The sequence below is a fragment of the Colius striatus genome, chromosome 2, assembly GCF_028858725.1.
Source record: "Colius striatus isolate bColStr4 chromosome 2, bColStr4.1.hap1, whole genome shotgun sequence".
Taxonomy (NCBI): domain Eukaryota; kingdom Metazoa; phylum Chordata; class Aves; order Coliiformes; family Coliidae; genus Colius; species Colius striatus.
Window position 1 is genome coordinate 72714205 of NC_084760.1, and position 18908 is coordinate 72733112.

The following is an 18908-nucleotide window of genomic DNA, read 5'->3' on the forward strand; positions in this document are numbered from 1 at the left end:
CTGGATCTCAGATCATGGAGAAATCCAGATGCTGTACTGGCTTGATGACAGCAAACTTGAACCCTGCTGTTCTTGTTCCCTAAGAAATTGTCAACAAGCAATATTTACTCTTTCATCAAGTATGATACTGAATTCAGAGAAAAAAGAGTGCAACATTAGACTAATAAAAATAAAATCCTTATAATGAGGATCTTAATAAGCCAGAAACTCAATTAATTAGCTTTAATCAGATTCTAAAAAAAGAATCTTGGTTTTAAGTGGGACCTGAGATTACCTAATTAGTTAATGTTTGCAAAGTATGGTAGATATGTGGAAAGAAAGGAAGTTTGTTCTGTAGTGCACCATCTCTACTTAGCCTAAGAGAGTGCAGTCTCAGTTGAGGCCCTGTTTTGAGTCTAGGTTTGCATTCAGGAGGCAATACAATCTGATAATTGCAGTCAGTTATTGTCAAAACTTCTTGGTTCTGAGTTGATCTGTGCTATTGACATACACCAAATGGGAGCAAATCCATTTTGTTCCTCTAAAAAGGAGGAATGCTTGAAAACTTTGATAGGACACTTTGATAGTTCACTTAGTTCACAAAATCATGGAATCTCAGGGTTGGAAGGCACTTCAAAAGATCACCTAGTCCAACTCCTCTACCAGAACAGGACCACCAGTCATACAGGAACTCATCCAGGTGGGTTTTGAATGTCTCCAGAGAAGGAGACTCCACAACCCATCTGGGCAGCCCATTCCAGTGCCCATCACCCTCACAGTGAAGAAATTCTTCCTTGTGTTTCTTTGGAACCTCTTATGTTCCAGCTTATACTCATTGTCCCTTGTCCTATCACTGGACATAATTGAGAAGAGCCTGGCTCCATCCTCCTGACACGTGCCCTTTACATATTTGTAAATATTAATGAGGTCACCCCTCAGTCTCCTGTTCTCCAAGCTAAAGAGTTCCAGCTCTCTCACCTCATCATAAGGGAGATGCTCCACTCCATCATCTTGATGGCCCTGCACTGAACTCTCTCCAGCAGCTCCCTGTCCTTCTTGAACTGAGAGGCCCAGAACCGGACACAATATTCTAGATGCAGTCTCACGAGGGCAGAGTAGAGTGGGAGGAGAACCACTCTTGACCTTCTCAGTCATGAGGGCATATTGCTGGGTCATGGTCATCCTGCTGCTCACTGGGATCCCCAGATCCCTTTCCCCTACGCTACTCTTTAACAGTTCATTCCGCAACCTGTACTGATACGTGAGGTTTTTCTTTCCCAAATGCAAGACTCTACACTTGCCCTTCTTGAATTTCATTAGATTTCTCCCTGCCCAACTCTCCAGCCTGTATAGGTCTCGTTGAATGGCAGCACAGCCTTCTGGTGTGTCTGCCACTCCCCCCAGTTTAGCATTGTCAGCAAACTTGCTGACAGTGCCCTCTGTTCCCTCATCAAGACCATTAATGAATATATTGAACAGTACTGGTCCCAGCACCAAGTCCTGAGCCCACTAGATACAGGCTTCCAACTAGACTCTGCCCCATTGATCACAACTCTCTGCCTTCTTTCCTTCAACTACTTAACAATCCACTTCACTTCCCGATTATCTAGCCCACACTTTCTCAGTCTTACTGCAAGTGTGCTATGGGAGACGGTGTCAAATGCTTTACTGAAATCAAGATAAACCACATCCACTGCACTGCCACCTGGTTTCATCTTCATAAAAGGCTATCAGGTTGGTCAAACATGACTTACCTTTGGTAAAACCATGTTGACTGCTCCTAATGACCCTCTTGTCCTTTAAATGCCTGGAGACAGCACCCAGGATAAGTTGTTCCATGGCCTTTCCAGGGATGCAGGTGAGGCTGAGTGCTATGTAGTTACTCAGGTCCTCCTTCTTGCCCTTTTTGAAGACTGGAGTGACATTTGCTCTCCTGCAGTCCTAAGGAACCTCTCCTATTCTCCGTGACTTACTGAAGATGATGGAGAGTGCTCTAGCAATGACTTCTACCAGCTCCCTCACCCCATCAGGGCCCATGGATTTATGTACATCCATACTGTTCAACTGATCCTTTACCCAGTCCTCATCAACCAAACTCCTCCTTTCACCTGACTTCCTCTGGAGTCTGGGGCTCCTGAGGACAGTCTCCAGCAGTATAGACAGAGGCAAAGAAGGAATTTAGTAACTCTGCTTTCTCTGTGTCCTCTGTCACCAGGGCACCTGCCTCATTCAACAATGGGCCTACATTGCCTCTAGCATTAGCTTTGTCTGCAATGTATTTGAAGAATGTCTTTGACCTTCCTTGCAAGATATAATGTCAATGAGGCTTTAGCTTTCCTAGTTGCCTCCCTAGATCCAATGACAACAGTCTTATATTCATCCCAAGCGGCCATTCCTTCCTTTCATCATCTATAGACTCTATTCTTCCACTTGGATTCGCCCAACAGTTCCTTATTTAACCATGCAGGTCTCCAGGCTACCTTGCTTGATTTCCTACCCACTGGGATGCTCTGATCCTGATCTTGGAAAAAGCAAACCTTGAATACAGATCAACTAACCTCTTTATTTTTGCCATAGTTCCCCAGCACCACGACAGTCTGTGCTCAGTAACTCCCATTCACCCCACCCTTATTAGGATGACGGAGGCCCTAGCAAGATAACTTCTGGTTATGGTTCTGGGCAAAACAGGCTCCACTACCTAACTTAGAGAAGAAAGCAAGGAAACTTTTATTCTAGAATCTAAAAGAAACAGAACAGAATAAAAAGCAAAAACTGAGTAGGATGATGAGAAAATTATAGTCAGCACTTCAAGATCCCTTACTCCATCACTCCATTCTTCCTGGGCCCAGCTCACTGCTCCCAATAACTCTACCTCCTCCTGCCTCAATAGCTCGAGGGGTTAGGGAATGGGGGATGTGGTCAGTCACTCACAGATGGGCTCTGCTGATTCTCTTAGAGGAGGACGACTCCTTGCATTCTTCTCCTGCTCCGATATGGGGTCCCTCCCACGGGACACAGTCCTCAACAAACATCTCTGGTGTGGGTTCTTCCCAGCAGTTGGAACTTCTGCCAATACAGAGTCTCTCCCACAGGACACAGCCTCTTCTGGGCATAATTTTAATGAGCTTCCTTGGCATGGGTTCTTTCCCACAGTTACAGGTTCTGTGAATATGGAGTCCCTCACATGGGACATGGTCTCCTCTGGCCATAGTCAGTGCCCCTGGCATGAGGTCTTTAATGAAGGGAATCACTGCCTCTCATGCAGGGTCTTTAATGAAATGCAAAGAAATTACTGCTTGACTAGTCCTCTCTGTAGAATGCAGGAGAGTCTCTGCTCCAGCACATCTCCTCCTCTCTTCCTTCACTGCCCTTGGGCTCTGCATGGTTGCTTCTTTCTCTCTTCCCACTCCTTGCACCACCAGCAGCCAGAGAAGAAGAAAGGAAGAAGAAGAAGGAACGGAATGAGATGAACTCTCCTCTTCTGGCTTCTTCTTAAAAAGTGATTGTGGAGGCTTCTAATTGACTCAGCACCAGAAGTGGGTCTGGCTGAGAGCTGGGGAGAGTTTCAGGCAACTTCTTACAGGAGCCATCTTTACAGCCCCTTCCCCATTACCAGAAATGTCTTTCATGTCAAACTCTTGCAAATCCTCTAGTACCCTGTCCCACAGGTTGTCCCCTAGCAATTGCTTGAAAAGGCCAGAGTTGGCCCTACTAAAGTCCAGGGTTGTGATCCTGCTTGGTATTCTGTACCTACCACACAAGATCCTGAACTCCACCAACTTGGGATCACTGCAGCCAAGGCTGCCCTCAACCTTCACTGCTTCAATCTGACCCTGCTTGTTTGTGAGCACAAGATCCACTATTGTTCCTCTCCCAGTTGGCACATTGACCATTTGCATCAAGAAGTTAACATTGATGCACTGAAGGAACTTCCTGGACTGTAAGTGCCTAGCCATGTAGGTCTTCCAGCAAATGTCTGGGTAGTTAAAATCCCCTATCTTTGTCTCAGTATGTGCTGCTGCATTCGATTAGAGGCTTTCCTTCATTTGGAAACAATTATTCCCACATCTATACTTCAGTATGTCATCAGGTAGAACTCAACAATGCCTAGAAATAGCATCTAACATGCATTACTATGTACATGTCAGCAATTAATTTAACCTTTTGTCATATTGACAATTTATCTACCTTTTCTTCGCATCTGGTCTTTAGATCTGATTAATCTAATTACTCTTTTGTCTTTTATAGCTGAAAGCAATTGGACTCATCTGAGAAAACCAGGACCATTGAAATAGTAATGTACAATGAAGCTGGGTAAGAGGGAAAACAGGAAAACAAATTAAAATTGCTTTGGTACCCTTTCCTTGAAATTCTGCCACCTTATATTTTTTGGTTTGTATCTCAGCCATGTTCTGGCACACACTCAAAAGGAAAATTATGCCATTTTAAAAGAAAGTAGTCATTTACAATTTGTAATCATGATGATTCATACTAGAAACATCAACGAACTAGTTTCAAGAAAGTACAGCAACATCAGGGATCTTTACTCCTCCCTGTCCTAAAAATGAAACACGTGACACTTGTAGTGGTTTGATGTGAGAGTGACATTAGAGTTTGACTGTCTCCTTGTGCAGAGACATGAAGCTGAGTACTTATTTTGCTTCCTAATTATGATGAAGGTGAATCTGCAATGGGTTCACTGCAGAAGGAATGGCTCACCATATCCTAAAGTTCATACATTCCCAGATGTGAAGTTCCCACTTAAGGACAAAAACCCATACCCATAGTTTCTACAACAAATGCAGAAGAGGGACCAACTTTATGCCCTCTCCCTTGCTATGCTTTTTCTCTTCATATAACCTTCCTCCTTTCGTCACAGAATAAGCTCCTCAATCCCTACCCATTTACTGTTGATATCTCCATTTATTTGTCCGCCTTGGCTTTTGTACTCCTACTGATATTCTCTTTTTTTTCGGTTCATCATGAAGATATTTACATGCATCTTCTAAAAACTCTTCTAAAAAAAGGCAAACCTCTGTATCTTTCCTTCAAAGAATTTATCACTCATTTTCTGTTCTGTGGCCACCAGTTGCACCTGGAAGATGCAAAGAATCTGACAAAGACAAAGTCAAACACACTGTATATGAATGACAGATGTTTTCTTTTGATTGTCCCTTTCTAACAATATTAAGCATTGTTTGGAATTAAGAGTAATTTTACAAATTAAGGAAGAACATTGATTTTTGAAATGGCATTATCTCTTTAAATGATTCCAGCTTGCCTTTAAAAGACAGTAGAAAATCTGATAAAATGCTCCTAGTGTGAGTTATGCTGTCAGGGGACCTGACAATGATGAGTTTTGAGGAGAAAGCTCAGATAAAGAGTTCTGATGAAGTGGAACACATTTTCCTTGTTTCTGCTTAATTTGATTCAGCAAGGGATATAAATATGACTCTTGCTATCTGCATTCAAGCAAAAAGAGCATAGCAATCTCTTCTTCCACAAAATGAAACTGAACTGAACCAGTATTTCCATATAGATCTGGAAGTTTTGATAATTGCCTAATTTTTGTCAGAGATATGCTTGTCAACTCCACGTTTAGATCAATTTCATCCCATTTTAGTTTAAATGTGATAAGCAAGAAAATTTTTTTAGGAGAAATAGAAGTCAGGTTCAAGGTAGCTTTGGCTTTTTTTCCCTCAAACAGGCAGCTTTTTGCTAATCTCCCAAATATTTTGTCTGTGATACAAACATACATAATTTTTAAGTGCCTCATCAGAACAGACCCAAGGACAAAAAAAGAAGAGAACAGTCACATGTTCTACACTGTCAGATGCATAGTAAAAATGATTTATGCAGGCTGGAGGTTGAATAATTGTATTTTTTTTCTCTTACACAGAAATGTGATGTTATCTCCTGTCTTCCATGTTACAAGTTTGGTTTAGGGAGTAAAGAATTCATCCTCATTAGCTATTGTGTTAAGGGGAAGATTCTCAATAATTCTCAAGATGATGTCTGGGCAAGAATAATAATGATGTACGTTTCACTTCAGATGACGTAATTTAAAACACAGACTGTAAGAGCTTTAAGAGATTAAAGAAAAGAAGCATCAATGCATGAATTCTTTTTAAACTACTGAAAATATCCACTGCAGACTAAGGAGTTAACCAAAATTAGCTATCATTGTTTGTTACAAACATTACTAATTATTAATTAAAAATATCCATGTAGCTAGTAAAATGAGCACACTTAGCAGACAAGTCAGATATTGCAAACAAGGAAAAAGGATCAGTAACTATCTAAACCATATAATTTCTGAGCTAATGCCATGCCCAATTTTTGCAAAAGGCCCTTTTCACTTCTCAATACGAAGCTGTCAATATCCTGCTTCTTTAATTGTGTTCTTTTCAGAGAATCACTGCTTTCAAAAACTACCAGGTTTAAGCTGAAGCTGTGCTTATTCATGGAAGAGAGAAAACACAGCAACCACATGAATTAGTCCTGTAAGTCCAATGTTTGAGGGCTCAGTGCAAGAATGAGATGGCATTTTAAGCTCCAAATCTAAGCACTGTTTGGTCCTTTGCTGAGGCTGCCAACAAGCTTGTAAATTAATGCAAGGGAGAGAAGATAACCTGTCTTCTGGAAATCAGAAGCAAAAAGGCAGACATTTAATACAATCCAATATTACCCTAGCCAACAATTCAGCTATGCTGATTGAATATTCCCCTATCAACCTCATCTTCAAGGAAAGAAATTCTCTTCTACAAGAGGAATGTCCTTGCTATGGCACAAAGCAAGTGCATAAAATTCCCTGTACCACTTATTTCATGTATGGAAACAATTTAAGGATGGAATAGAAATAGAGACTAACTTGAACTTTCCTTCAAATTTTCTCAACCTGTTAGTTAATCTTAGCTGAAAAGCCTTGAAGCTCTAATTTACTTATAGGGATCCATTCTACTGCAAATCTCTCTTCTAGTGTTGGCTGCAGGCTTCTGATGGAACAGTGTCATGGTTTAGGCCCATCAGGGAACAAAGACCATGATTACCCTCGAGTACAGAAGTGGCTGAGAATTGCCAAAGGGCAGGGAGAGCTTAATTGCCGCTTAAGGTTCAGGACAAAACAGACCAGGCTACTCGGTTTGGGGAAAAAAACAGAAAAATAATTTAATTCAGCATCAACTAAAACATACCCCCAAAACCCGAAACATAACCAAGATAAAACAACACAGAGTAATACATCAATGAAGAGTCCAACCAGCCTTTTTAAGAACACCTTCTTGCCACACCTCCCCTCTTCCCGGGCTCAGAGCCCTGATCCCGGAGTTTTTACCCTGTGCCCCCCTGAACGGTTCGGGGGGGCAGGCAGTGGGGGTTTCAGTTAGTCTGTTCCCGATAGCTCCTGCCATTTGTCCGTCCTCAGGACAGGTGAACTCCACACCAGTCCTCCCTGCAAGTCCGTGGGGTAACTCACACTCATGGCAGACCTGCAAGGGCTGCTCCGAGGCACACTTATTCCAAAGGCTGCAGCTCCTCTTTGCCTCTCGTGTGGGGCTGCTCTGCAGCGCGCAGGCTCTCCAACACGGCCTGGGCCATGGCCGTGTCCCCACACAGTCCCTCGCCCGTCCGGGCTCACTCACACGGAGCTGCTGGTAACTCTCGGTCCTGCCATGGATCTCCATAGGTTGCATGGGCACAGCTGCATTCTCGCTACGGCTTGCGGAGAGGTCTCTGGTCTATTGCTTCTCCTTCCTTCCTCCTTCTCTGGCTGAAGGGTCCGCGTGCTCGCCTCCATCTTGTATCACTCTTACACCTCCTGCCTCGCATTTCAAATTCCCGTTCCCTAAATAGTGATGGCAGAGGTGCCAGATTGGCCCAGCCAGGCCGGAGGTGGGTGTGAACCCAGGAGCCGGGGGAGAGTCCGCAAACTCTTTACCGGGTCTTCACTGCAACCCACTCCCCCTGTTACTAAGCCAAAAGCTGCTCCTTGCTAGTCCAGAACAAACAGACACTATAAAAACTAAGCTTGTAAAGTTTCTTTTAGAAATCTTTTCAGATATGTAGACTGTGGGAACTCAGATTGGCCAGCACAATGCTTGAAAATACCACAGAGGGTCTCTGAAATAACTCACACTGGTTTTACCCACAAGTTTGGAGAGACGGTCAAAGATGAGACTGTTGCTTGTTCTTGTTCCCTATACATTCTCAGATCCTCTGAAAAAAAAAAGGCAAAGAAAGATGTTTGAAAGTGGTGACCTTTTCCTACCCACAAAAAAAGAGAATCTTTCCAAGTGTCTTCTGCCTATACGGAAGCATCCATTGCAGGTGAACAAAACAGAAGGAATTTAAAAGCAGATACACAGAAGAAGAATCGTGTTCTTAATATTTTCTCATGCTCAGAAGGTGGACTCTGAATAAGTAAGGCCTGTGACTACATCTGATGATGATTACATTTTTTTAATTTTAATTTCATTGCCTATGTCTTATACATCTATTTCTGTTAATTGCAGCATTGGGCTTTGGGGCAAGGTGAAATGAGGTCTCTTTACAAGGCTAAGTTTTGGTATGGCAGCTTCTAGCAGGAAAAAATAAGGCCCAAAATTTTATTTAAGTTTTGTCTAAAAATAAAATTTAAAGTGAAATTAGTATAGCAGTATCATACCTTGTGCCAACCACTTCAGTCATGTGTGAATTTGGAGTGACTTATCAGCAAGTCAGTATTTGAGATACCAACTATTGTCATGGTACAGTTTGACATTGCTTTAGGTCACAAATCTTATTTCCATGGAACATTTTATTATTGTTAATGAACTAAAATAAAGACATCATGTCTTTATGTCACAAAGGGAATCAAAATTAAATAGAAATGACAAATTATTAATACAATTCATAGTTCTGCAGATGCAATGTGTATTTCTGATAGAAATCCTCTTTATAGAACAGTTGTGAGAAGTTTTTTCCTAGTGAAAAAAAAATTTTTGCTACCAGAAATTCATGTTCTACTATTCTATTTTTGAGGAAAACCTGAATGGAAATAGCTGCAGAAACCGGAATATATTAACATCTATATATTTTCAACAATAGGAATTGTACAAGTTCCCTACGACAGTTACACAATTTTGAGTATTTTTGGAGTGTGACTTCATGAAACTTTAATGCACTAAATGTAATTGCTAAATGTCCATTTTCTACAGGTATATGCAGTTCATATCTTTAGCTGCAAGTTTTCTTGATGCTATTATAAAAACTCTGATTTTGTTTTAATCAGTTTTTTGTCTTTGCTGCAATACAAACTTATTTCTTTCCCTTTCTACCTCTTCCCTTAGTGTTCTGTCATTGGGGTACCCTTTACTCCACAAATACCTTCAAGTCTTTGAAAAATAAACTTTCCTTAGCATTCTGGCCTACATCTTTACAAATCTAAATAGTGCTATTCATATCTTGTACCATTTATTCTTCCTCATTCCTGGCAAATTTTTCAAACTTTCACTGAGTTTAAAAGGCTAGGATTCTTGAAGAAAAACTCCATTTCACCAGCATCCTTAGCTCCGTGTTAAGAAATTAACAGATCACTAAGTGGATGGCTTTGGAGCAAACATAGAAAAATCCAGAATCTTCTCCAAAGTGCAGATTAAAAGAGGCAATACTCACAAGTTGCAGTTCCAAACAGAAGGAAAAAAAATCCCCACAATGAGTGTGCTTAAACATCAGAGCTGATTGAAGAAAGTTTGTGAAATCAGTGTCCATTGACTCAAAATTCATTTGCATGGGATCTAGAGCTGCTCTGAACAGTTAGCTGTGCTGTGAGCAGAAGGCTTTACAGTGCCATCCAAAAGTCCCTTCCAAAATATTCTTTAAATAGTATTTAGAATAACTTCATAGAAACTGAATGTCATACTAACTATAGGTGAAACAGCTGTATTAGTGACAAGCAAGGTCAAAAGTTACTAGAAATGCATAGAGCTATGTAATCTTAAACTCTCCATCATTTCAGGATGAAAAATTAATTGAATTTATTTTGAAAACTGGGTCAGAAACAAATTGCTTCAAGAATGAGGCCAAATTTACTCTTTACAACATCAAAATCAGAAGCTAAGTTTATCTAAAAATAGTTTGGAAAAAACCATATTTTTGTGCAAACACCACGATTACAAAGCTTGATGTTCTAGAAAACAAAGACATTCTCTGACATGTATTCATACATAAGAACATTTACTGAACTGATGAAATATTGATTCAGCCTATGATTTTGACAGTGATCAGCTGCAAATATTCTGCTTCAAAGAGCCATTGGGAGAGTCTAAAAAGCCTGAAGGATCAAGTCTATAAAATCTGAAGGATGCAAACACCGTTTACTAGAAGCATGCAAAACGCTTTCAATAGCACTGTTCATTTGCATCACGCTTACATAGACTTCATGTACCATAAATTTTAAAACAAAACAACAGTCCACATAACATTTAAGAATGAGTGCACCAATGCCACCCCACTGAAGAAATCAACAATGTGGTTTTACTCTGAAAATAAACACCATTCAAGACATTTTCTTTTCACAGGATAATACCTATATCATACTAATTTAAGAAAGCTTTAGCATTGTTTACACTGAGCACTTGCAGTTAAAATAACAGTAATACTGAAAAATAATTACCACTTGATCACCTAAATGTACATAACATGTTCAACCAATATTTTAACAAAAATTAACATGCTTGAAGAGTAGTATCAATAGACTTTAATTTCATTTTTTGGCTGTTAAATCATAGCATTTATAACAGAATTGGCTCACTGAAGAAGTAACTACAGATGATCACAGTAAATATATATAGATGCATGTATGCAGATGTGTATGTGTATATATATATATATATATATATGGCATACATACATATATATATATCACAGGGCCACCAAGATGATCAGGGGACTGGAACATCTTTCATATAAGGAAAGGCTGCAGGAATCGGGGCTGTTTAGTCTAGAAAAGAGAAGATTGAAGGGGGATCTCATTAATATTTACAAATATCGAAATGGTGGCTGTCAGGAGGTTGAGGCCTCCCTTTTTTCTATTGTAGCTAGCAACAGGACAAGGGGTAATGAGTTGAAGCTGGAACACAAAATGTTCCACTTAAATATAAGAAAAAACTATTTCAGTGTGAGGGTGACGGAGCAGTGGAACAGGCTGCCCAGAGGGATTGTGGAGTCTCCTTCCTCGGAGGTCTTCAAGACCTGCCTGGACATGTTCTTAGGTGACCTGATCTAGGTTGACCTTCTTCTGCAGGGGAGTTGAACTAGATGATCTCTAAAGATCCCTTCCAACCCTATCATTCTATGATTCATTTATTTATTTAGTTAGTTAGTTAGTTAGTTAGTTATAGGGCCGATATACATTTAAGGTATCTGCCTTACACACTTGCTGTAGTGCAATGTCATTTAAGGTAGTTTAGGCAAAATCGCACAACCAACCTTTATCACACAGATTTTTTTTTTTATATATCCTGTTCTATGACTTAGTAAAATTCTATGTTGGTCTTTTGCACTGTGGTTGCCACTGACTATTGCAGCAATAGCATCTGATTCTTTTACTGTCTGAAAACTGAGTCATATAGTCCACTTTAACTGGGTTATCTATGCCCTTCTCACTAGGATCCCAGAAACAGAAGTGCAGGATTCTACAGTGCTATCGTTCCACTTTTGGCTGTATCCTTTTTGAGATCACTTCACTGAGAACCTTACATGTTTCTGCAAAGCTCTTTATATCTACTGTTGCACAGCTCCTATTCCTGATAAATCTTTACGGGAACGTTCATTAGCATTCAAAATCATCTTTCTACATCTCAGAGTTTCTTTACTCTTTGTAATCACCATGTTCCATGCTAAAGAGAAAAACATATTAATTATTTATTCCTTGATTTAATGCATTGCTGGATAAAGAACAGCTGAATGGCTTCAATTTACACTTTGTGCTACAGAAAACACTGAGAGAGGATTCATTTCTTTTCACAGATTATTTTTTCTGAGATGAAGACAAGAAGAAATGGTTTGAGTAGGATGAAAACCCTTACTCAATATCTATCATTTCTGTAGATTAAGTTCCTCTCTTACTAAACCAATAATACAACTGCAGAAAATAACCCCTCAGAAATAGTCATAGAATTACTCAGAGGAGATTTTATTGTTTATATTGTTGATCAATTACTTTCTAAAATAGTAAAATACTGAAAAAGATGTGTGTTTAAATGAGAAGGATTTACTTAAAACATTAACAACTTGGTAAAATCTTCTTGGTGAGTAGTTTTGTGGTGGTTTAGCCAGGTGTCCACCAAGTCATAAAATCACTCCCCTCCTAAACTGGACAGGAGAGACAGAGAAATGTAACAAGTGATTTGTGAGTTGAGATGACAGTAATTACCATCATGAGCAAAACAAGCAAAACTTGAGGAGAAAAGGTTTGATTTATTAAAGGAACAATAAGAACAGGGAGATGAGAAATCAAATCTTAAAACAGCTCCCCCCATCCCTCCATCTTCTCAGTACTCTTCTTTCTTCCCCTCCAGTGGCACAGGGGATTGGGGGTAGTGTTTGGGGTCAGTTCATTACAAATGGACTTTGCCACTGCTACTTCTCATGGGGAGGCCTCATCACACTTCCCAATGTGGGGTCCCTCCCCACAAGACACAGTCCTTCATGAACTTCTCCAGCGAGGGTCCTTCCCATGAGATACAGTTCTTCATTAACTGCTCCAGCATGGGGCCTCCCACAGGGGCAGCTCCTCACATCCTGCCCCAATGTGGGTAACCCATAGGGAGAATAGTCCTTCAGGTACTGACTGCTCCAGCCTGAGCCCCTCACAGGATCACAAGTCCTGACAGAAAACCTGCTCTGGCATGGGCTCCTCTATCCCCACAGGTTCCCAGGTCCAGCCAGGAGCTTGCTGCAGAGTGAGCTTCTCACAGAGTCACAGCCTCCTCAGGCATCTACTCGCTCTGGCATGGGGTCCTCCATGGGCTGTGAGTGGATCTCTGCTTCCCAGTGGGCTCCATGGACTGCAGAGGGACAACTTGCCTTACCACAGATCACAGAGGAGTCTTCTTTTCAGGGCCTAAATACCCATCTCCCCCTCCTTCTCCATTGACCTTGGTGTCTGCAGAGATGTTTTCACATTCTCATTCTCTACTGCTGCTGCAGTTTAGCAACTGCGCAACAACTTTTTCTCCTTCTCAAATACATTATTCACAGAGGCATTACCTCAGTCACTAATTGGCCAGACCTGGGTCAGCTGTGGATCCACCTTAGAATTCACTGTCCCTAGCCCTATCAGCCAAAGGGGAAACTTCTGTCACATCTTTGTTTAAAGAAGCCACCCCTGTAGCTCTCCCCGCTGCCAAAGAGAAATTGCCCCAAGTAAAACCACTACACATTTTTATTTCTAAGAAAACATGGCACACTTGCAACAAGGTAAGACTAGAAATAAATAATAAATCAAAATCTTTTAAGTAGTTCAATGTCATAGAGCTAGATTGAAATCTTGATATTTAACATTTGAAATGTTTTAAACTTTAAAAGAATAACATATTGTACATGAAAAGTGGGATAGCCTTTCCTAGACAACACAAAAGCACTCAAACAAAACCCGTAGTTAGCCTACAGAAGGAAACTGGGAAAAGCAAAAATAAGTTCATCATCCAAAAAGATTCCTGAAAGGTAGAAGTTTTTTTTGTTTTTTCTTTTTAGATCTATGCGATGAACACTCTTTTCACTGTAATGAATATAAATGTTTAAGTCATAAGTCATAATTCTCAAGAACAGTTTTTGTTTCAAGAGAAACAGATTGTACTCCTTGGCCTAGTGTTCTCAGTATCAGTTAATTCTGTGCCCTCTGTAGTTGTATTATCCCATCCCACTTCATCAACTGTAAGGACCAAGACTAGCAGCTTTAATCTATATAGCCTGGGAGTTGCGTATGCCAAGCTTTAGAATTTGTAAACTCTCTTTGGCCAGTAAAAGATTACACACGGAAATACTAACAAGACAGTCACTAGTCCACTTAATTAAAAAAAAACCTAAACAACTTTTCAATGACTTGTAGCTTTCTGAAGATAAGAAAAACAGAGTCAATATAATAATGTAAAATAATCTAAAACTTGACATTTGTTTCAAGCATCTCCTTGATTATAGTAAACATATCATGATTATTATTCCCACTCCAGTGTGTTCTTCAAACAGCAGGATATATTTCATTCAAATTGGTATTTACAAAGACATATCACATATCATAGGAAAAAAAGTTGAGGAAGGAGGAAGAATTTCAGTCACTTGTTTTCCTGTGAGAAGCTTACTGTTTTTGTCCCACTCTAAGAAATGCCAAAACTCAAAGTAGAGTTCAGCTATTATTTCTCACACTTGCAGCCATTTTCAAAGTGAAAAAGGTAACTTAGCAACTATTTGTAATCATGTTTCTGAAAATATTTAGACAGATGGTATAGTGACAAGATGTTGGTAACTGCAGGTCTGAAAGAAAGCATACTTTCAAAATCATCTTAGTTAGTCCATCCATTTACTGCAGTAACTTAGAACAAATAATTTTGCACATACATATGAAAATTGCAGAAAAAATTTCACTTTAAAAAAATCTCCAGAAATTTGCCTGGCATAGTTGAGAGCAGATATTGTTAGGCAGGTAAATTAGCCAATACACAAATTAATGGAGAGTTAAATTAGCTAAAGAATATCTATGAGATACTCATATTCTTCTAAAAATAGATAAATATTGCAGCAACGTATAATTATTACATTCTAAAAGGTAATATTTAGATAGTATTTAGTAATATGGAATTTCATATCATTTTTATCCACCTTGTAGATATTAAGAACTACTAGGCTGTTCCAACCTGAATCTATGATAAAATTTCCCAAAGTCTTCAGAGAAAATAGGATTTCAATAATATGTGTTTGGGAAAGGGTCACTGCTGCAAATGTTTTCCACAGAGCCAAAACCACTTAAAAAAAAAAAAAGAGAGATTTTTAAATGGTAAATTCCTAGGGTGCAGAAAAGATGATCTGTAGAAAGCATAGAGAACTGAGCTCAAAAAAAATTTAACTTCAAAACATTTTCAATATCCATGTAACTGGAAGAAAATACCTGCAGTTTAAATGGAAATTTTTCACTAATTTTTCACATTCACTAATGTAATAATTCTAAATGTACTAAAATTATTCTAAATGTAATTCCTAATTAAAAAAGTCTTTTCTTCATCACTTGAAGTTATTTTGTGAGCATACTTCTACTGTTGTATCAGCAATTCCATATTCACAATAACAAAAATATTTGAAATTAATAACTCAAAAGTAATACATTTTTCATACATCTGAGTTCCAGCACAGACACTCACCAATTTGAACAGAAGATTTGTGAATTGGAGGTGTGAGGAAAAATCAGTTATCCTATGTTTGTTCAAGTATAGGGTTCAAAAACTCTCTCTGTCCTGGTGAAGGATGTTTGGAATCTTACAAAATAACTGTATAAGAACTACATCACTCATTTTCCTTCTGAGTCCATTGCAATGACTATAACTGAAGTTGAATCCATAATAACTGTTAAAATGTGAAACAGAACAGAAACTTAAAGTAAGCATGGATATACAGAATTTATATCATCTCATATTTCATAACTCTATAGAACTTTATATTCAAAGTTTATTTTACTCATAGTGCTATTAATAATGTTATTCGGATAGATGTCAGGAGCATGATTTTACCTGTGCAATTTCAAGTAGAAACTGTATCAGGCAGAGAGGATAATATCAAATAAGTCTTCAGGTTAATGAATACAAATGCAAATGGATACTCTTGGAAGCAGAAGTTCTGTCCAGAGTCTGTCCAGAGTGACAGGGACAGCTCCTTGTTCCTTACCATGGATGTACCTGTGCTGTCATCAGTTTCAGTTATAAGAAAATTACGTTTCTATATCTACTAATTCCTCAATTTCTTTTCATTGCTACCAGAAAGTGTTATAGCTGCTATGCACACGTCAGTGCTTCTGTGACCACAGCAGTAAGGAATTTTTTGTTGCAAACTATGGTCTTTGCACTTTAGAAGAGCATAAGTTAAAAAGGAAGTCATTAACCATCATCAATAGGAATCTTAAAGATTTACTTTTGCAGTTTGAAGCTCTGACAAATCTTTTCCCTTCTGCCCTTGTTTATTCATCCCTAGTTAATTTATTCCAGTTCTGAGTTCCCTAAAATCTTCTCAGCAGGCCTACAACATCATCTTTGCCTAGCAAGCTTCAATTACATAGATCTCATCACTTTTATGTGAATAGATATGCAGCATACTAAGGGAAGAAAAAGACTTCTCAACTCACTATCTGCTCAGTTGGAAAACACTTTCTCTGTCTAAAGTTTACACTGGAGAAGATCTGCCAGATATAGCAGAGGAGCCAATTCAGTCTCATAAAACAATTTGATACAGAGTGCTGACTTAATACTATCTAAAAGTGGAAAGTACAGTGCCAGCAGGGATGGAAAAGTAAACAGGTGTTGTCACTGCAGGGGAGAGTGATATGCAATGTTATCAGTATCCTAACTGTCTCCAGGCAGTATAAGCCGACTTATGAAATTCTGTGATAAGGAAGAAAATCAATAAGTAAGGAAGTAGAAAGACCTGATACTTTCTGTTAAGTCTGAATATTAAGATAGACCCACTGTGTCACTATTAGCAAAGTCAGATGAGTGTTAGGGTCAGACAGGTGAAAATACCATAATACTAATTGCTGGAATAGAGTTTGGAAATCAAAGTCTTTGAGCATAAGGCCAGGCAATCTGTATTCTAATACTCCTGATTCATGAAAGCATCCGATATTGAGTGGCTTGTGTTTATAATAATATCTGCCCTATCTTGCCAAATATTAAATGGTTCACTTTCCTTCTTCATTTCTTCATTTGTTTATTTTTTTCCAAATTGACCAACAACAGCAGACAAAATAATTGCCTCAGCTGACTACGTTCTAGCACATTATAGCTGGGTTTACCTGTCTTTTTTTTTTTGTTTGATTAGATCAATGGACTGCCTATGATATTTTCCAGCTATATTATTGCTTCCCAAAAAACATCATAAATGAAATTAAGAACTGCCTATTGTTCCAAAACTGTTGTAAGTTCTGGACTATCAGCACTTGCAGTGGTAGAAAATACAATGTTACTTTAAATCTCTGCAGTTTCACCTTCATCTATAAATGTAGTAATTTATTATTATTTTCAGCTTGCATGAGTTTCTGTTATGTACATCAACACAGATTATTCTAATTCAAACACTTTTCAGAGATGGACAGTGTTTTGCATTCTTTTATGCACACCTAATTTTTTGTGTCAGCCAGTAGCTAATCTACCCATTTAGAAACTTTGTCTAGGGACAACAATTAAAACAAACTTATTTTTAATAATTTTAAAAGTCTTCTTTATTAAAGTTCTGACTGAGGCCTTAAGGTATAATATCAATAATAAAAAGTTGCATTAAGATCAAAACTACACTATTACAAAATTCTTTAAAGTAAATACCATGCATTAGAAAAGGGTAAGAAAAAGCAAGAAACCAATACTCAGAGGATGTTCCAAAGACATAGACATTATTAATGCAGAAATGAAAATATGTAGTTCAACAAAGATTACGGTTGATTAATTTCCTCCTTCACTGTTCGGTTGAATGCTATTCTAGAAGTTGTGAAAGAAGAAAAGCCACCTAAATGGCATCTTTGAAACAGGATATAGGACATAATGGACTTCAGAACTTTAACATATGTCTTCAGCAATATAATGCTGTGAAAAAAGAAAAAAAATGTATAATTATTACTACTCAAAAGTCACTTATTTCTCTCTGCACAACACTGGTATAGCTGCTCCTGGATTGTGAGGCTGATGTTGAGTATGCATGGAAAATGCAGAACAACTGAAAAGATTACAGAGATGAAAACATCATCTGGGGACTTTAAATGATCTACAGGCTGTGGTAGAAGTAAATGAGTCTGCAGGCTACAGAGAGAAAAAAGGGTAAATATATATATATGTATATATTTATATAATCATAGAATCAGAGAATGGTAGGGGTTGGAAGGGACCTTTAGAGATCATCTAGTCCAAACCCCCTGTAGAAGCAGTTCAACATAGATCAGGTCACACAGAAACATGTCCAGGCGGGTTTTGAAAACTTCCAGGGAAGGAGACTCCACACCCTTGCATCTGGAAAGGAAAAACCCCATGCACCAGTACAGCCTGGGGGGCGAACCACTGAAGAGCAGCTCTGCAGAGAGAGACCTGGGAGTCCTGATTGATAATAAACTAAATATGAGCCAGCAATGTGCCCTCTTGGCTAACAAGGCCAATGGTATCCTGGGATGCATCAGGAAGAGTGAGGTCAGCAGGTCAAGGGAAGTTCTTCTCCCTCTCTACTCTGCCCTGGTGAGGCCTCATCTGGAGTCCTGTGTCCAGTTCTGGGCTCCTCAGCTCACGAGGGACAGGAAAGTGCTGGAGAGAGTCCAGCGCAGGGCCACCAAGATGATCGGGGGACTGGAACATCTTTCATATGAGGAAAGGCTGCGGGAACTGGGGCTGCTTAGTCTGGAGAAGAGGAGATTGAGGGGACATCTCATTAACATTTACATACATCTAAAGGGTGGGTGTCAGGAGGCTGGGACATCCCTTTTTTTCTATAGTAATTAGCAACAGGACAAGGGGTAATGGGATGAAGTTGGAACACAAAACATTCCACCTAAATATAAGAAAAAACTATTTCACTGTGAGGGTGAGGGAGCAGTGGCACAGGCTGCCCAGAGCGGTTGTGGAGGCTCCTTCCTTGGTGGTCTTCAAGACCCACCTGGACAGGTTCCTATGCGACCTGATCTAGGTGACCCTGCTTCTGCAGGGCAGTTGAAC